General features: G+C 40.8%; 1 non-coding gene across 1 annotated transcript; it reads left to right on the top strand.

Annotated features, from left to right (window-relative positions):
* The first annotated feature begins 7,981 nt into the window (after positions 1-7,981).
* TRNAK-CUU (transfer RNA lysine (anticodon CUU)) lies at positions 7,982-8,054 on the top strand. Its single transcript has one exon. It is a non-coding gene; the product is annotated as a tRNA-Lys (tRNA).
* The last annotated feature ends 9,849 nt before the right edge of the window (positions 8,055-17,903 follow it).

Here is a 17,903-nt window from a genome sequence, read left to right as displayed (position 1 = left end):
ATCGGAAGAATCGGAAGTTAATGTACTTTTGGGATGAGTCTACGCTCTTGCATCTATTTGTTGAGTCTGTCTCTATTGGGATTATGGGCAAAAGAAATAGTTATGTTATATTATAATGTTCTTTATTATTTCTCTCAAGGAAGGTATATCTATTCTAGCAGAGGGTCAAATCTAGAGCGAAGACAAAAGGGTATGCGATTGCAACTCGTCCCGGTCCCCTAATTCTGATCTAACGTGTAAAATAAACACTTCAATCATTCCCTCTTCGACGCATAGTTTAAAGATATATCAATTTCTCTTGACAGATTAATTTTTATATATTCGATACGATAAAACGTATCTTATTTTCAACAGTCTCACTTTGTCTCGTTGTTTCGTTCGCTTCCTTTGTCACATGGTGTTCTATGACCGAGCTAATAGGAAGGGATCAGTTCTACCAATAAGGGAAGCGTTTTACTCTACTTTTGCCATGATGTTAGAATGGTTGGGCTGGTGGGGATTCGGTTCAATAAGTTTCTCAGATGACTTCTTTCCAGCAACGCGCAGTATGTTTGCCTCGAAGAACCATCGAGCTTATCAATTTTCGAAGCAGGACTGAGTGACGCAATGGGTCGTCATAGGACCTATAAGAACCTGACTGAAGAGTTCGAGGGGACACACTATCGACAATTCACCGCCTGCATTACGCATCTCACAAGACTCCAGGCTCCACGCATTTGTACCGCAAGAAAATAAAATATAATCAAAGTTAAAAATTCAATCTCTATAAATCCGATCCTTGTTACTACATTTGGGATATTAATTAATATCCAGCTTCGAAGTTTTATCAAATGGCGACTAATATGACCTACCAGCAACTCAGAGTTATTTTACCTTCCCTGTTAGCTTTTATAGTACAATGTTTACCAATCAAGTAGCATTTCATTTTCATCAATTCTTCTGCGAAAGGTATATCTATCAGTAAACATACGGTAACCCTATGTCTCAAGCCTCCACGCATTTGTACCGCAAGAGAATAAAATATAATCAAAATTTGAAGTTCAATGTCTATAAATCCGATCCTTACCACATTATACTTTCATTGTTATCAATGGAAGTACGAATAAATGACAAATTTACAAAACTTCGGTAATGGCGTTTTCAAAGGTAATGCGACGAGAGGAAAGAGTAATTATATCCAATGGAGTCGCGATGAAATCTCTAGCAAAAGGACGAGACTTATCAGCGAGAACCGATCAGAGAAGCGAAATTAATTCGATGAGGCAGATCGTATCGAGAAAATTGCCAGCGCCGGTCTCGTCGAGTGGAAAATCCCTGGATCAAAATACCCTGATCCACGATGTACAGACTAAATCCATCTTCTAGTCTATTCGTAGATCAGCATCGTCGAGATTCCAGTTGGCAGAAAAATCACTGTCAACAGCAGCAGGAGGAAATAAAGATATTCTAGCTACGCTATTTACGTTCGAGCGACTAGCTGGATAAAAGCGAAAAATCTAATCCGAGGAAACGCACGACCTCTACGGAGCACAGCCTTGACACGGGAGGCAGCTCGTGTTGTTGCACCAGCGAGGGTCGAGTGGATTATCGTCGGCTAATTAACTATCTGCAGCTTAACTTCGGTTCGACGACATTTTTCCTAGAATCGGCAACCGGCTTCGTAATTTTTCCGTAACTCTGCGATCCGGCTATCGTTTCTCGACACACTGACTTCGACAACACGAGTTTACGAACGCCTGTTGGAGCCTGTCATTGACTCATTCGCGTCTCGCCTCGGCTAATCATTATCGCTGTCTCGCTGTCCACTATTTACGTTATTCACGAAGAATTTCCAAATGCACGATCCATCCGATAGCCAGCCTCGACCCCGCTGTCACTGAAAAGGTAGTTGGAGTCAAACGACTCTCGATGACAATAAAGTATTAAGTTCGAACTAAGTTGAATTGTTCGGACGATGCAAAGAGTCGAGATATTTGTGTTCGTATCTATTGTATCATAGTATCAATATGTCGTTACCAATAGCGCAATTATAACGTACCGTAGTGACATATACAACTGGCGAGTAAAGGTTGAACGAAACTCCGTATAGTTTGATGGTATGCTTAAGACTGTTTTATTTTCTAGCTCGGTCAGCTTTTATACATGAGTTTTTTGGGGATGGTTCCAAAGAGTGAGAAAGGATATTTCTGATTATTGGAGATAAGTGAGTTTCTTGATACCTCTGGTTTTAAGTGTGGCGTGGAAAATGGAGGTAGAGTGTTCTTGATTAGCTTTAAGATAGGATAATTGGAAAATCAAGATAGGATATTTATGGAGAGGGTTAGTTCTATGGTAAGATGTCTGGCGACGTGGGAAATCGGAGTGGAGCGTTTGCGAAGAGGATTAAATTTTAGAACAAGAAGTCTATTTTTGGGTATAGCGCTAGATAATTATGCAGGAGGTTGATAGTTTCGGGTAAGGGAGGTAAAGTATGAAGAATCGTAGGGGTTTATCACACCGCGAACGCTGCATCCCTGTCGCGAGGTTACGTCCCATCGGGCTCCATCCGATCGTTCACCACCGGTGCACCGAAAGTACAAAGCGAATAAACGCGAAACGCTCTTTCCCGTCTGTTTTCGATAACCAGTCGGCAAACTCGAAGTGTCGGTGAAAACTGGCTATCCGGTGAGTAAAAAAACCGCAGCTGGGAGAGAGAGTGCAACCGGTGTAGCGACCTGTTCCTCGCTGCAGCGTTGTTACCTATAATCGAGTTTGCTCGCGACGGTGAACCTGTTAGTTCGAAACCCGTGCCTTTTTGTCCCCTCGGCAGCGTTGTTTTTCCAAGCTCCAACAACCGCCATCGCGATCAACCCTTTCACGGACACCTCGCAAAAACGGCGTTGGCCTGTGCTTTGTAACGAGGGCCAGGCGGCCAGCCATCCAGGAAACGCGTCACGGTTCACGTGCTCGCGCGCGTATCACCCAGCGATTTTCCAGATCCGCGCGGACCATTTCACCGAAAATCCATGGGAAAACGGACGGGAGAAGCGAACGGGGAAATCGGATCGTTGTGGACGGAACGTTAGGGGACGTGGGTCGGTGTATAACGACGATTCAGGGTCGTCGTCCAGCGAACGAGGAGCTTTCCCGAAGCGAACGGCCTCTTGGCTTCGAGCCACTAACTTCCCGATGTGTCAAGTTCTCAATATTAGAAGTTACGCGCGAACCCACGGGCCACCTTTGTTCCGTGACGAGTTCTCTTGGAACCTCCTTTCCTACGCGCTTCGAGAAAGCTCGCGGCCGCAATTACGGCCGTAGCTAAAATAGAACCGCCATTTTTCCCACCACACAGATGTCCCAACCGATTTATTCCAAACACTGACGACAGAGATTATTTCGTAACGAATAATTTTCGGAAACCACGCTTTATCTCCCAACGTTAAACCTACCACTAGTCGGATCAACGTCTTTATCAGGTATCATAATAGATCATGATTATGTAGGATACCAAAAGAAATCGCGAATCGGCTATTGCCAATAAAAACAAATTGTAAACCGATCGAAATCTTCTAGAAGCAAATCGAAAAGTTATTCTATATAACAAAATTAAGTTGCGTGACTCCTCTACTGGGATGTGAAGCGTAGGTTAAGGAAAGCATAAAAGCGTGGTCCTTGACAAGCAAAACAGAGTCCTTGGAAATCGGTTGTGACCAGCACAAGCGTGAGGCGCTTGGTGTTGGAAAAAGAGTTTTAAAAGAGTGAGTCCTTGTGCGTTTTCATTTCGTTATCTTGGTGTTCCTTTCCTGAGTTAAATCAGTTTACGAGTTTTGAGTTTGCGTTATCGTGTTCTTGTTCTTCCGATAATTTTCGGTGTCTCAAAACCAGTATTCGCCATCCTAGAATTATAATGCATTCCTTCGATATGCGTGCCCTGGAATTTAAAAACAAATCCATAATCTCTGCTTCCTACACAAAGCCATTAACGGATCAGGTAATCCTCAGGTTACGGTATAGGAGGTCGGTATCAGGATTTCAGTAGATACCACTCCAAATATTCTGTCTCCAAGGGGTTATGGTTGTCTTGTGTTGTGGTTCCTGATGATGGCTGATGTTCCTATTGTAAGGAGAGAGAGAGAGAACTCGATTCTAATGATTCTAACTCTCGGTGGCTGCTTTAGTTAACCCTTTGCACTCGAGACCCTTTCCGCGCGAACGAACCAGCAACTCGAGATGTTTTGTAGTTGAATTTGTAATCTAGCCAATTCACTTGCTGACTTACTTGAACTTTTTCAATTTATCCTCAGATAGTTTTAAGACTGAGGCAATCAGATTAACCGTTTGAGTGCCAAGCAGAGCTTGAGGCTTTCGGAAGAACACGGTCGAAAAACCCTGAACAGCGCGATAATGCTTGTCTTAATCGAGTGCGAAGAAGTCCGAACGCTTGTTTAATTTTCTGTCGAAAAATCCCAATCGTCGCAATAGCGCTTGTTGGTACTATGTGACGTACATGCATCAGCAAAGTTGAGCGCGATCGCGCTGCTTGGGACTCAAAAGGTTAAAAGCTACAAATCTTCAGTTATAAGCATTGCAGTACTTCGTAGTCTACTTTTGCGCACTTATGATGTAGAACAATGTATCTGCTGTATAAGTGTGGTAATGGTTACATGGATTTTTGAATATATACGTGTTGATATAACAAAGGAGCGATGTCGGTGAGAAACGGATGGGACAAGTATGCATGAGATGCCAATATCTAACGAATTCAGGTTATTGTGATAAATTAGTATACGTGTGAATTGCGTGTGTCCTCATGTAATGTAAGAAAGAAGAAAGAACAAAACGAGAGTGATTGGGTATAGGTCAGTTGTAATTGAGTTTTAATGGTGAGAAGAGGTGTGAGCACGTGATTGCGAGAAATTAATTATATTTAAATTTAATATTTGTGTTTTGGTCATTTATGTAGTTAAATAAAGAATTGTTCTTATTATTATTCATATTTCATCCACCACTAACATAAGTTTGTATGTAATTATGCTCCTTTTAGTTTTATTTTTACTGTTATTCTTTTAATTATTTTTATTTTACTTGTTGAGGTTATGAGAGAACTCTTTTCTTTGCCTCTCTACTCACAAGCTCACCCATTTAAACGCCATACATACACCTATAGAAAAGCTAACTGCAAAAATTCAATAATAATAAATGAGAAATCAGTAACGAAAAATGCATATATATCTTTTGTAGTAGTGGTTGCATAGAATGTGTGGTATGAGTGTGTGACGAGTATGACAGAGAGTCGCGAAAAACAATTAGTAGGTGAATGACAGTGATTACAAATAGACACTGTGTGTAAGAGAGTCCTCGAGAAATTATATCGTAGTTAGCAGCGAATTTATTTTACGAGTTTTAGTTATAATTAATGTTGTGCTGTTATTATATGTTCAATAAATATGCTTATCAGATTATCCATTTACTCACATCTTTGTCTTCCTTCCCCTTTCTGTATCTTTCTTTTTATTTTCTACACTACTCCTCTCTTTCAGGACCCAGTCGTACCAACTTCGGAAAATAAAAAGACGTTCAATATTACCGTATTACTTCTTCATAAATGGTGTTTACCCGATAACCCTCTATGCACCGAATATATATTTTTCTTGACTATAAGAATCGTATGTAATATAAAATCAATAAATATCAACCAATAAATTCAGCAGTTTTGACAATTTTATTATAACGAATTCACATTGAAAATTTGAATTAACAATGGTTGTACTATTGTGCCAAGATAACGTGCAATAGATAGACAAGATAATTTTCCACGCCATCTTGTGGAGAAAAGATCATAGGGGACCATAGAGGACCTAATCTATCATGATCGAATAACCGGTAAATGAAAAAGAATTAGAATTTTTAAAAATGGATCCACGAGAAATATTGTAAAAATAATTATAAATATATGGAAAGAAAAATCGCGAACTGGAGTGATGAAGACGATAACGATGAATGCGGTATTTAATAAAATACCCATACATTAGTATGTAACTTGAGAGTTACACGGGTCCATAGAGGGTTAAATAAATAAATAAATTACTATGCGAACTGGAGTGATCAAGACGATAACGATGAATGCGGTATTTAATAAAATACCCATACATTAGTATGTAACTTGAAAGTTACACGGGTCCATAGAGGGTTAAATAAATAAATAAATTACTGAACGTCCATATTCAAAGTTCCCGCTTTCGTCGCTAGACATTGCGACTTTTCTTTCGACACGCATAATCAATTTCTCGATATCTCCTTTTATTCCCACGTTTCCGTCTACCGGTCTAGATTGAACTCTAAGTAGCTTTTTCCTGCGAGATAAACTTTTTCCAAGAAGAAAGTGTCGCCGTTGATAGAGCGACGATAAATGGAATAAAAATTCCCGGAATCGAGGGTTATATCGCGGGTTTGATTAATTGGAATTTCGTTTCCCAATTTGAATAACGCTACTTGCTGTTGGTGAGAGGCAATCGAGTCGCCATCTTTTCCCAGTACTCGAGGCGACGAATTCCGCTCGCGTCTCGCGCGATTTCCGCTTCGCGATGATCGTGGGTGCCGGGATCGGAGGGAGCGAGAGCGTTGGAATAATCCGGCCGCGCGGGATCAAGCGAGTGGACGAGGGCTCACGCTGCATCGTTGGGATTATATCGTTCGGTGCATTAGGTCAGGCCTGCGTTTCATCAAGGAGCGAGCTCGTTCGATCGCGTTATCCTTCCCGCCTGTTTGAACAATCCCCGTAGAGAACAGGGGTCGATAGCGTACCGCGAATCGTTAATTTATTACTGTTTACGCGACGCACGGCACGCCGAGTCTATTAATCACGGCGCGCGGATGACTCGATCGCGGAAACATCGAATCAATCCTGGAAACCGACGATTTTCCGCTGCCATTACGCGGATGCGAGCACGTCCGCAACAGTTAGCGACGATGATGGCAGCCGATCGATGAACCGATCTGCCCCCACTCCTCGCGATCGACGATTATGAATTCCTCAGCGGTTCCGCTGATGATCGCGATACGCGGCCGTCGATCGACGGTATCGAGAGATCTCGAGGAATAAATAAGAAAAAGAGATACGTTTGGACGGTAGATTGCGCAACCGGTTCGAAAGGATCGCGAGATATCGATCATCGACTACCAGCGATTGTCCTGCGCGACGTCACTGGGCACTTATCGATCACGGCCGATCATCGAGGATCCATTAGAGGGTTGAGCTCGTAAATAGGTGCTGCAACTGCGCGCAAAAGCTCGGTGATTAACCCAGAAAACCCGATGATCGTGCATCGACCTGCGAGCGGACTCGCGGCAAAAGACGGAGAAAGAGCAAGACGCAGAGAGGAAGAAGGGGAAGCAGCCTGTTTCTAAGAATCTCAACGTGCTAGCAAGCATCCCTTGGAAGCTTGCCAGTATCGGCCTATTGCAAATATAGGCGGTTAATGCTGGCTTCACACCGAATCCGCTCGAGTTCCCGCGAGAAAATTCCTTTCCCTGGCACATCGGGAATCCTTTGATCGTTGATGAGTTCGGTTTGCTCGGCTCCTTTGACGGCTCTCGCGTTGACGAGGAGCGATCGAGCCGCGTCCTGGAACCTGCTTCTTCCGCCCACGAATCTTCGGAGAAGTGCTCCGTTATGCGATGCGAATATTATCTTTCCCGTGTAACCATATCTCGTAAAGACCGGCTAATAAGATTATTTGTTCGTAGATAAAGCAACAGACGTAATTAGTCCTATGTTAAAGCCACTAAATCCCATAAAAGAGCCGAATCTCGCGGCAACGACCTATCCGATTATCACCGGTGTCTTCACCCTTATCGGTTCGTCGATCCGCGTAAATCTCCGTGGATGCATCTGACGTTAATCGTACGAGGGGTCGAGATTACAAGATTCGACGGAAGATACGAAGTCTCGAGTAAATCCTCGTAGCACTTCTACCGGGACGACTCATTCGTTGCCAAAGTAGCCCGGCTAGCTCAGTCGGTAGAGCATGAGACTCTTAATCTCAGGGTCGTGGGTTCGAGCCCCACGTTGGGCGTCGCGATTTTTTTTTTTTTTTTTTCATCAGCAATATCTGAATTTGTCGACAACGAAACAGTCAAATCCACATTCGCTTTTCCGACCATAAGAAATAAATAAATAAGAAGAAATAAAGAAGATCTCGATACGGATCGCTCGATTTTTGCACGCACGAATTAACCCTCTGACTGCCACGTTGAAATCACATGTTTCGCTCGTATTACAGGACGCCACGTATTTTTATTATTCAAAGCATATAGAGCTCCTGTCACCAATGACCAGTGTCACGTCACAGAAGAAACCGTGGCCGGTCATATATGACAAAGGTGGCAGTGAAAGTATTAATCCATCAGGAATATGTTTCCCGAATCTATGGTGCGACGAACAGAGAAAAGTGTATGAAAGGAAAGAGGAAAGGGAGATCGAGAGCATAAAGACGGAACAGGAAGCATGGAAGTACAGTAACAGATTCAGAAAAAAGGAGAAGCAATAGACACGGAAATAAAACAAGAGGAGTGACGAAGAATCTTCGTGGAAATACTGGGGGAAGCTAGAAAAGGTAAGTGGCAGTGGTAGCTAAACAGGAAGAAGGATTAGAAGAGAGGGAAGAGAAAATTAGTAAGGAAGAAGGGATTAAATAGCTAATTGTAAGTTAACACGTTGAATGCCACGCCAGTTTTACAGGGATTGCCCCTGGCGCCACGATGAATTTTCTATTGTGCGATGCATATTATGTTGACATATTATTTACAACAGATAAGGTGAGTTGTATAATCGCGTTTAATGTATTTTTCGTGGTGGGGATCACCGACGACCTCCGAGGCGCTGTAGGCCATTTTTGCCATTATCTATTGTTTAAGAAGCAACTCGAAAAAATATTTCAATTCCCGATTTTAGGATGAAGTCAGCGATGTATTTAGTGAAACGTTCTGAGGACGAAGATTACATTTCATCGAGCAATTACGTACAGAAAAAATGTCGTGACGAATTTAAAAAGAAACCTGGAAGTGTGCGAAATGTAAGGCGATTTTGCAAAGTGTGCCATGAAAATAATTCAAATCAGCTAGGAAGAATGAGAGCAAAGAATTTCACTAAAAAAAGTGGCGACATATTGTGCCGACTGCTTTGGTTCACTTTTTCTTTGTATAAATAAAATTATTTTTGCATGCTCTGTATGGCATTAATTTCTTCCAACCATTATAGTAACAATGCTACTATTTATAAATTTATCAGTATCGATATTTACTCTAATTATGTATTTTTACTAATGGTCGCGTCGCCGGTCACCGGTGGCCCCCATGGCGCCACCGCCAAGTTCAGTGCCGGTCACCGGTCACCCCCGTGGCATTCAACGTGTTAAGAACAGGCAGAGCTCCAGGAGAAGATAAGTTGGTAAACAATGTATGGAAAAATATGCCTGTAAGTATAGGAAAAGCAGTGATGAAAGTGATGAGACGAATATGAAGGGAGAGCGATGTACTGGAGAAATGCAATAGGGAGTATTATGTCCCATTTACAAAGAAGGAGAAGAGAAAGAAGTCAAAAACTGCGGAGGAGTCACAAATCTGGGATGTATGAGGAATACGACATATAAAGTATGCGTGGAAATTTTAAACGAAAGATTACAGGAAGGGATAAAATAAGATTAACCCTTTCGGTACCACTGCTGCCTATAGGCGGTATCCACGGAACGCTGCGTGTGTACTACTGCCGCCTATAGGCGGCCGCCACGAAATGTTCTCTGTGTCCTACCGTCGCATATAGGCGGCATCCACGGATACTGTCACCGCACCGCCTAAAATCGGCAGTTATGGCAGGTTATGTGGATATGATTACTCTCTATAGTACGCATTACTTTACTCTCCTCTGTTTAAAATTCTGACTGCTTGAATTATACCATTATATATGTTAATCCATGTGTTGGAAGAATTTATTTGAATGAATTTTTTGATGAAGAATTATTTGAATTTGTTATTTATTATGTTATATTGTTAATTTTATCATTTATTATATTATACTATTAGTTTTTTTATTTATTATGTTATACTATTAGTTTTATTATTTATTTTAATTTTGTGATATTGGAACAAATTATTTATCACGTTGGGTGCTACGTCAGTCCCTAGGGACTGACAGTAGATTTTTCGTTTGGACGGTGTGGATTCTAGGGACTGACAGCGAATTTTTCGTTTGATAATCATCGGTGCGTAAGACTGGCATTGTCAAGGGTTAAATTATCAATGACGATTAATATATTGTACAGGTGTAATTTGCGAATTTTATCGACATCATACCAACGATACTCGATATTAACGTATTATTCTTGGGCCACTTCAGGTCTGGCTAGGATATGAGATCCAACCGATGGCCTCTATGGCCCACCGGTTATCAATTGACACTATCTAGGCTGGATGAAGGAAGAGTCTGCTTCGATTCCTAAGCAGCTATTCGCGGATATTTACTCCAAGCTAGAAATAGAGTCCACGAGGTATTCGAATGGCGCGCCATACCGATACGTTCGATTTTTACGGTTTGGGGAGTCGGGACATTTAGGAACACGTGCTGCTGACAAAATTGGATAGACGCCTAACGGATAGTTTCCTAAACTTTCCTAGAATCGTATCCCGCATTTTTACAGAAAATTTAACCCCCTCGTGTGTACCTGTTCTCCATGTTTATTTCTCACAAGAACGTAGAAGATCGCTAATTTAATTAACCACAATGCGGTTTCCCGTTTCCGCGAAAGGCTCCAGATCGACGTGTCTGTGTTGGAATGCTAAAGACGTAAGTCGAGACATCTTACATATAACGTCGATGTTAAAATGATTCCTTTCTACTGCATACTAATGTATAATTGTGTACGTGTCGGTCGCCAGCCAAATTCCTTTGTTCAAACGAATCAGTCCCTATGCAATCGTTGTACAGCACACACCGATCGAGTTATCAATTATTAACCCTTTGCACTCGGAGACCTTCTCGTTATTTTTGTGGATCTTATAATTCGAGGATTTTCTGCTGTAAAACGATATTTTGAAAATGGTAAGTTAAATGTCATATGCAAATTAAGATGTAGAATTATTTTACTCCTACATTCCAGGTATTATTGCGTTATCCAAATTTGATATATTAACACGTTGACTGCCACGCGCATTTTACATGGTTCGCCCATGGCGCCAATATGAATATTTTATTATGCGATGCATATTATGTTGAAATATTATTTACAACAGATAAGGTGAGTTGTATAATCGCGTTTAATGTATTTTTCGTGGTGGGGGTCACCGGTGACCCCCGAGGCGCTGTAGACCATTTTTACCATTATCAATTGTTTCAAAAGCAACTCGAAGAAATATTTCTATTCCCGATTTTAGGATGAAGTTAGCGATGTATTTAGTGAAATGTTCCGATAACGAAGATTGCATTTCATCGAGCAATACGTACAGAAAAAACGTCGTCACGAATTTAAAAAGAAACCTAGAAGTGTGCGAAATGTAAGGCGATTTTGGAAAGTGTACTATGAAAATAATTCAAATCAGCTAGGAAGAATGAGAGCAAAGAATTGCACTAAAAAAGTGGCGACTTATTGTGCCGACTGTTTTGGTTCACCTTTTCATTGTATAAATAAAATTATTTCTGCATGTTCTGTATGGCATTAATTTCTTCGAACCATTATAGTAACAATGGTACTATTTCAAAATTTATCAGTATCGATATTTACTCTAATTATGTATTTTTACTAATGGTCGCGTCGCCGGTCATCGGTGGCCCCCGTGGCGCCCCCGCCAAGTTGAGTGCCGGTCACGGGTGACCCCCATGGCAGTCAACGTGTTAATCGTTCTTCAGAATTTGATTAAATGGTGACTGAGGGTCGCCTCTCGAGTGCAAAGGGTTAAAGCGTTCTCTTTATAATTAGTGTTTCTTTCTTTTCAACTCCACTGTCATACCAACTTCTATCAGTCTGCAGTCGTCGATGATCCGCGAAGTCTGTCTCGCGGATCGATGGTAACGTAACACATCTCGATGACGCGGTTTTCCTGTCGCGTATAATTAAGCATCGATGACGAGAGTACAAAGTAACGGTCTAAGATTAGCCTCCACGCCGGCGTGATTAGATAGCTTAGCTAATAAGTCTCGCGTACGGATCTATACATAACTCCGCGGCAGCCATAACTTTCGTGGCGAACGCAGCAGGAGCAAATCTGCTAGGTGGCGTTCGGTTAGCCCGCATCGACCAGCCGAAATCGTGGTTTCGGTCAGGGAACCTCGTGGTTCCAGGGAACGAAAATTTAGACAGAGATGAGAAGAGAGGAGAAAGAAAATTTTATTAATCCATTGAACTCGGCGAATTTTTCGTCACAGGAAACTAGCAATTCCAAGACTTTTTGCCATAAGGTCGACGATATTTTTAAAACGATACTTTTAAATAAGAAATCGTATGCAATTTAAGACGTAGAATTATTTTACTTCGATATTCCACGCGTCGTTGGGTAATTGTAAATTTCATATATTAATTAACATGCATCTTTAGAATCTGATTAAATGACGACTAAGAGGCAGCTCTCGAGGGCAAAGGATTAAAAATCTTTCGATGGGCGAGTATCTATCAAACGATATTAACCTTTGCACTCGAGAGGTGAGCCTCAGTCACCATTTCATAGAATTTGGAAGATCGATATTAATTAATATATCAAATTTAATGTAATGTAACAGTGTGCGAGGTATCGAAGTCAAATAATTCTACAATTCTATTATTATACAATTCTTTATTTCCTACTGAAGAAAGTATCGTCAGTTTTTCAGTAGAGAATCTTTGAATTTCTACTCTTCTCTAGCCCAAAAATCGTCAAGTGCAAAGGGTTAACTCCTTGTACTCGGCGATTCTTTACTCACAGGAAAATAGTAATTCGAAGACTTTATGCCACAAGGTCGACGATATTTTTGAAACGATATTTTCAAAGGTCGACAATTTTTTATTTACTGCTTAAAAAAGTATCGTCAGTTTTTCAGTAGAGAATCTTTGAATTTCTACTCTTCTCTAGCACAAAAATCGTCGAGTGCAAAGGGTTAAACATAGTATATACCAAGCATAGTATCTTTTATCGGCCAAGAACAACTCTAGATGACTCTATTAACTATATTATTATCTTTCTCGTTACCAAAGGGTTATTACCCGTTAAGATAAATAAATAAATAAATAAATAAATAAACAAATAAAAAGGGAGGGAGAATAAAAATTTCGGGGTTGTCGGAGCGACCGAGCAGACGGGTAGAGCATGATCCTCGATAAACAAGGTTGGTCGTGCTTTATCCTGGATTTATCGCGGATCGACGGAATTCACGGACGAGGAGGAAAAGCCGGTGGGGGCCGGCACGGGGTCGACACGTGATAATGCCAGCCAAGAGCGGCGGAGGAACGCACGTGTGGCACGCAAAGACGAGCGGTGTTTCCACCGCTCGAAAGTGGCCGCGACGACACGCACGCCGCGTTATAAACGCGTCCGGGTACAGCTATTTTGCGACTGGCCTAATTCCGACGCGGGAGACTGTTTGCCGGCGGATTCGGGCGGAATCGAATTCTTCGAGACACCAGTGGAGAGGGCGAGGGCGTCTTCTTATAAAGAGCGCTCGTCGCGTCAGGCTCGCCGACTCTTTCGCGAGGATTCATCCGAGAGCGACGTGCTTCCAAATTTCTTGCACGCGTATTTCTCGTTCTTTCTAGATGGATTCGGGTTTTTCCAGATGCGAGCATATTTTTGTACGCAGATTCAGAGACTCGGATTCGTTCTTTTTTAACGCTGCAACTGCCAAACTTGGTCAAAATCATTTGCTTCGGATATTTTATTTTTATAAAACGCTCGCGATGAAGTTTATCCTTATTTTTATTTAAATCGAAATGTAATTTTCTTATTTATTCCTGTAAAATATTTGTTGTTGCTTGTTGAAAATAGGACACGTCTTAACGTATTTACAAAAATTTCTCTTAGGAGAAATGGATGCAACGAATAAAATAATTAATAATAATAATGAAATTGAAATTAATAAATTGATATAAAATATTAAATTAAATAAATCTAAACTAATAGGTATTAATAAAATAATTTCAACGTCAAAAATTAAAAGTAATGAAGATAATTGTTGAAATATATTTGTAGAAATAGATGCAATAAATAAAATAATTAATAATAATAATGAAATTAAAATTAATAAATTAATATAAAATATTAAATTATATAAATCTAAATTAATAGCTATGAATAAAATAATTTCAACGTCAAAAATTAAAAATAATAAAGATAATTATTGAAATAAATTCGTATATTCAATTCATATTTCGCGCCTTAAAGAGCCACAACGTGTTGACAACCCTTGAAACTAATTGTATGTCATATTATGAATATGGTAGGCCTTCGTGGATATGGTGTATAATACTCATGTGCAATAGATCTCTAATAAAATCTACATTAATCGTTATAAACACATGATTGTATTATAGACATCCTGTTTCAACTTCCATCTTCTGATATTGTGGCCGGTGACTATAGTCACCCCTAGTAGCGAAAGGGTTACCTAAGGTCATGCAACGATGGTGACAGGCCTGTTAGAGGTTGCAGGCCAATACCGACTTTTGTACTTCAAGAACCTTCGATAGCATGCAGGCACCAAGGGGTCGGTTTTTGGGTTTAAAAGGGCCTGCTATCTCTCACAGCAGTCAGTCTCTAATCCGGAACAGTGTAGAACGTTTTCAACCCTCTGCGCTCGACGATTTTTTGGCTACAGAAGGGTACGAGTTGAAAAATTTTCTGCTTCAAGGCTGACGATATTTTTCGAGCAGTAAATAAGAAATCGTATAATAATTAATACGCAGAATTATTTTGTTACATTATTTTAAATTTGATGTATGAATTAATATCGAGCTTCGAAATTTTAACAAATGGCGACCGAAGGGCGCCTCTCGAGTGCAAAGGGTTAAAGTATCGTGACCCATAGGGGCGTGTTTAAAGCTCTTGCTTTTTATATTCGCATAAATGCATATATTTCGCCTGTATTAACCCTATACAGAAAAATAGTAATTCGAAGACTTTCTGCCATAAAGTCCACGATATTTTTAAAACGATAAATAAGAAGTCGTGTGCAAATTAAGGCGCAGAATTATTTTATTTCGATATTCCACGCATCGTTGGGTAATTTTAAATTTTATATATTAATTAACATCCAGCTTTAGAATCTGATTAAACGGCAACTAAGAGGTGCCTCTCGAGGGCAAAGGATTAAAAATGTTTCGATGGGCGAGTATTTATCGAACGCTATTAACCCCTTGCATTCAGCGATTTTTTCGTCACAGGAAAATAGTAATTCGAAGACTTTATGCCATAAGGTCGACGATATTTTTGAAACGGTAAATAATAATAATAATAAAACATAGAATTATTTTATTTCGATCTCCCAAGCATCGTTGGATAATTTTAAATTTTGTATATTAATCAACATCGATGTGAATCCGATTAAATGGCGTATGAGGGTCGCCCCTCGAGTGCAAAGGGTTAAACTCTATATATCTATTGCTGTACAACTGAATACGGTTACTTCCCTGCACGCTAAACGCTTTCATTTCTATCCCAACGAACAGGTTATTACCCGTTAAGATAAATAAATAAATAAATAAAATAAATAAATACGCGGATAATAATTCCCAAATACCCCGCTGTTATACTGATCCGCGTAAATTCACACAGGGTTGGGATATAACATCCGCGAGTGATCTGCGGAATAAACGAGCACATTTCGGTACACCTCGCGAGTTCACCGGCAAGATTTATCCGCGACTGAATGAGGCGAGGAATTCCTGGTATTTGTTTTGAATAGAACGCAGCCTGAAAATAGTTGCCGCGTTATTTCGATAAGTCTGCATAACACGCGGTCGCGAACGTAACGAGGCTTTCCGTTCCGCGATCCCGTTGGATGGACTCCATTGTCGCGTATATTCGGCCCCTGCCGTCTGTGAAATCGCCACGCTAAAATACTGCGAGGCAGCTTTCCAAACCTCGTGTCCGCGCGCGCGCTGTTTCGAAAAGCGCACGCGGCGTAATAATAGAGCCGCGGCTAGATCGATTAGTTTCCGAGGCCCGTTTTGGGGCCTCACCGGGGCAGTGCACCGGTTACACCTCTCGCTTCACGGGAGCCTACGTCGAGGTGAAAACAGGTAACGAGGCTGGAACAGGTAACGTGCATCGACGCTGTTGCGCTCGAAAAAGGGCCATTGCACGCGCTCGAAAATTCGATTAGTCACGATGCGGTCGCGTATGAATCATAGGCCAACGCTAACGGCCGTTCTCTAATCGCGGCTATAAAACGGAACGAGCGCAGGAAAATGGAAAGAAAAATTGGAGAGAAGGTGGAAAAAAGGCAGAGAAAGAAGAGCGAAGGCAAAACGAATGGTACCGGTCGGGTACCAGTGACTCATCCGGCCGCCATTCTTCCTCGAGCTTATGCCAGTGTCGAGCGAAATGATAGGAGTGAAAGTGCTATTAGCGCGATGCGTATCGCTCGATGCGATTGTTAATTAACCGCAATGGCGTCGAGCATCGATGCAAAAATCCGTGAGTCATTGTTAATTGGGAAAAGCCGGTTGACGATGGGCCGATTCGCTGATCTCTCCGGGTTCCCGCGAGTCATGCTGATCTCTTCCCAGCATCCACCAATTTTGCACCGATTTCACGCTAATTTTATGTGAATTTTGTGCCGATTTCCAGCATCGTCGAAATCACCGTGGAGATTTAATCGTGGATGAGGAAATCGGCTGATAAACCGTATGCTAACCGAGATTTTGGGCCTTCGATTCTAATTTTGGGGACCAATTGGTATAAGAATGTACAGCCAGGGATATAATATGCAATTGAAAAATTTGTGTAAAATTGGTTCTTTGGTAATATTTTTTTTTTTCATAGAATCCTGCATTTTTGTTGTACAGTCTTAAAGTGGTTTCAACCCATCGAGATTTTCCGTAAAGAAAATTAAAGAATCGAAGATTCGGTGCACAAAGTAGGATTCCTAAGATGCAGCTGATGTCATCAGACGTTTCATCTTATTTGAGATAACGCAAAAGCTTGCGAGATCGTCTTGCCGATCTTTTCCCACCATATCTAAATTTTATACCGATTTTGCGCCATTTTTGCATAAATTTTATGCAAATTTTACGCCAATTTTCCGTACTATCGAAACCACCATGGAAATTTAATCGTAGACGAGGAAATCGACTGATAAGCCGAATGCTAACTGAGATTTTGGGTTTTAAATTTTAATTTTGGGGACAAATTGGTATAAGAATTTCCAACTACCGATATAATACGTAATTGGAAAATTCGTGTAAAACACAATCCTTGGTATAATTTTTTTTTTCCTAGAATCCTTCTATTTTTCTTATACAGTCTTACAGTGGTTTCATTACCGATATAATACGTAATTGGAAAATTCGTGTAAAACACAATCCTTGGTATAATTTTTTTTTTTTCTAGAATCCTTCTATTTTTCTTATACAGTCTTACAGTGGTTTCGATCCATCGAGATTTTCCGTAAAGAAAATTAAAGAATCGATGATTCGGTGCACACAGGAGTATCGTAAGGATGCAGCTAGTGTGATCAGACGTTTAACCCTTTGCACTCGGCGAATTTTTCGTCACAGGAAAATAGTAATTCGAAAACTTTATGCCATAAGGTCGACGATATTTTTGAAACGATATTTTCAAAGGTCGACAATTTTTTATTTACTGCTCAAAAAAGTATCGTCAGTTTTTTAGTGGAGAATTTTTGAATTTCTACTCTTCTCTAGCACAAAAATCGTCGAGTGCAAAGGGTTAACTCCTTGTACTCG

Source organism: Eufriesea mexicana, unplaced genomic scaffold (assembly GCF_001483705.2).
Source record: "Eufriesea mexicana isolate 0111107269 unplaced genomic scaffold, ASM148370v2 scaffold2837, whole genome shotgun sequence".
NCBI classification, from domain to species: domain Eukaryota; kingdom Metazoa; phylum Arthropoda; class Insecta; order Hymenoptera; family Apidae; genus Eufriesea; species Eufriesea mexicana.
This window is presented reverse-complemented; position numbering and strand designations above follow the sequence as displayed.